The sequence below is a fragment of the Penaeus vannamei genome, chromosome 11 (genome assembly GCF_042767895.1).
Source record: "Penaeus vannamei isolate JL-2024 chromosome 11, ASM4276789v1, whole genome shotgun sequence".
In the NCBI taxonomy this organism is placed as follows: Eukaryota; Metazoa; Arthropoda; class Malacostraca; order Decapoda; family Penaeidae; genus Penaeus; species Penaeus vannamei.
In genome coordinates this window covers 35,277,622-35,280,743 of record NC_091559.1, presented here as the reverse complement: position 1 = coordinate 35,280,743, position 3,122 = coordinate 35,277,622, and the positions used below count along the sequence as shown (strand labels likewise).

Sequence of the window (3,122 nt, the reverse complement as noted above, 5' to 3'; positions counted from 1 at the left end):
TTTTTCCCTCTCCCTTTCTTCCCTCCCTCTCCCTCTCTCTCCCTCCCTCTTCCTCTCTCTCTCACTTTCCCTCTCCCTCTCTCTCCCTTTCCACTCTCTCCCTCTCTCTTCCTTTCCCTTCCTCCTCCATCTCCAATCCTCCCTTTTCCTTCCATCTCTCCTCCCCCTTCCCTCTCCACTCTCCCAACCTTTCCTCCCTTCCTCTCCCATCTCCCTCCTCAGCCCTTCCAAATCCTCTCTCCTCATCTCTCTCTCTCCCCCTCTCTCTCCACCTCTCAACCTCTCTCTCTCTCTCTCTCTCTCTCTCTCTCTCTCTCTCTCTCTCTCTCTCTCTCTCTCTCCCTCCCTCTCTCTCTCTCTCTCTCTCTCTCTCTCTTCCCCCTTCTCCTTTTATGCATTCAGCCGCCTCCGGATTAATCTCAATGGATAGAAAAGGGGAACGGAGAGGAGGAGAGGGAGAGGGAGGAATGAAAGAAAGGAGGGAGGGATGGATGAGGGATGGAGGAGGGAGAGGGAGAGGGAGAAGGAGAGGGAGGGAGAGATAGAGATAGAGATAGAGATAGAGATAGAGATAGAGATAGAGATAGATATAGAGAGAGATAGAGATAGAGATAGAGATAGAGATAGAGATAGAGATAGAGATAGAGATAGAGATAGAGATAGAGAGAGATAGAGATAGAGATAGAGATAGAGATAGAGATAGAGATAGAGATAGAGATAGAGATAGATAGAGAGATAGAGATAGAGAGAGATATAGAGATAGAGAGAGATATATAGATAGAGATAGAGAGAGATATAGAGATATATATAGAGATATAGAGAAAGAGATAGAGAGATATAGAGAAAGAGATCGAGATAAAAATAAAGATAAAGATAAAGATAAAGATAAACAGACAGATAGAGATAGAGATAGAGATAGAGATAGAGATAGAAAAAGATAGATAGATAGATAGATAGATATATATATATATATATATATATATATAAATATATATATATATATATAGAGAGAGAGAGAGAGAGAGAGAGAGAGAGAGAGAGAGAGAGACAGAGAGAGACAGAGAGAGAGACAGACAGAGACGGACAGAGACACACAAAGAAAGAGAGAGAGACAGAGACAGAGACAGAGAGAGACAGACAGAGACAGAGAGAGACAGAGAGAGACAGACGAAACAAATAAACAGACAGTCACAGAGAGAGAATATAAATCGCTCCCATATCCCCTGCAGGTCTCCCTGTCACGCTGGTCTTCCAGCGTGACAAGGATTTACTCTAAGGGGGAGGGGGAGGGAAAGAGAGGGGAGGGGAAAGCGGGAGGGTAAGGGTAAGGGAAATGGGGTAGGAGGGGGAGGGGGGAGGAGAAGGGCAGGGGAGGAGGAGGAGGAGGAGGTGAATGTGGATACCACGAACAGAGGGAGTTGAACAGACTGTCAGTAAGGTCAAGATTCTGAGCCTCTAATTATATGAAACTAGACCCTAAAGGACTGAACAGCATCGTTAACAACCGCGGAGGCTCTCAGGAGCTGGCGCGCCATTTAGTATCTGGGGAAGTGGGGCTTCTCAAGGGAAACTGAGCTTCTGGAAGGGGGCTCCGAGGCTCAAGGGAAATCGGGCTTGGAGATGAGGGGTTAGAAGCTCAATGGAAACTGGGATTCATCAAGGAAATAGGGTATCTTTAAGGGAAATTGGGCTTGTCAAGGGTAGCTAAGAATCTCAAGGGAAACTGGGTTGCTTAAGGGAAACAGGGCTCCGCAGAAGGTCTCCTAAAGAAAAAAGTCTCAAGGGAAACTAAGCTTCTGAAAGGGAATCTCTAGGAAAACAGGACTTATAAAAAATAAAAATAAATAAAAATAAAAATAAATAAATAAATATACAAAAATAAATAAATAAATATATAAAAATAAATAAATAAATATACAAAAATAAATAAATAAATAAATATATAAAAATAAATAAATAAATATACAAAAATAAATAAATAAATATACAAAAATAAATAAATAAATATACAAAAATAAATAAATAAATATACAAAAATAAATAAATAAATATACAAAAATAAATAAATAAATAAATAAAGCAAAAAGGTGTATTCAAAGGAAACAGGGCATCTTCGGGGATGTCTTCAGGGATTAGCGACATCAGCAGTTTCCTTGGGCGATCGCAGCAGGGGCCGCTTCGTGATTCTTTAGAGGAACTGCAGAACCTTCCAAGAAATTCTTAAATCCTTCAAGTCTTTTGGGGAAAAAAATAAAGTAAAATGTAACGTGAAGCTTATTTATTTATTTTTTATTTATTTTTTTTTATTTATTTATTTATTTATTTTTTTGCATTTTAAGTATATATTGAATTTGACGCCTTCAATATAGATATATTTTCATATATTCAAATAAATCTTAAATCCTTCAAGTCTTTTGGGGAAAAAAATAAAGTAAAATGCAACGTTAAGCATTTTTTATTTTTTATTTTAAGTATATATTGAATTTGATGCATTCAATATGGATATATTTCATATATTCAACTATACTTAAGAATAAACCACAAAGTTGTATGTACTTACATACACAGCCATACGTACATATAAAAATACACATATATGGATACGCACATACATACACAAGATCTTCTACCACACTTCCAGATTTTCACTTCACACTTAATGATAAATAAATGAATAAATAAATAAATAAAAACTATTAATGGCCTGTCAACCTTCCCCTGGTAAGATTTCTCCCAGAAATTAGCATACCACTTCAAGACATGTCACGTGATATGTCCTGTGGGTGTGAAAGGAGTGGAAGAGGAGCAGTTTAAAAGTAATGGGATCGGTAATTTTATATAAATACTCTCCTCTCTCTCTCTCTCTCTCTCTCTCTCTCTCTCTCTCTCTCTCTCTCTCTCTCTCTCTCTCTCTCTCTCTCTCTCTCTCTCTCTCTCTCTCTCTCGCTCTCTCTCGCTCTCTCTCGCTCTCTCTCGCTCTCTCTCGCTCTCTCTCGCTCTCTCTCTCTCTCTCTCTCTCTCTCTCTCTCTCTCTCTCTCTCTCTCTCTCTCTCTCTCTCTCTCTCTCTCTCTCTCTCTCTCTCTCTCTCTCTCTCTGGCTCTCTTGTTCTCGCTCTCGCTCT

General features: G+C 39.3%; 1 protein-coding gene across 1 annotated transcript in view; it reads right to left on the bottom strand.

The window, feature by feature from the left end:
- Positions 1-3,122, bottom strand: part of LOC113813574 (uncharacterized) — a gene marked incomplete in the record, with an annotated part of 294,474 nt that overhangs the window by 121,522 nt on the left and 169,830 nt on the right.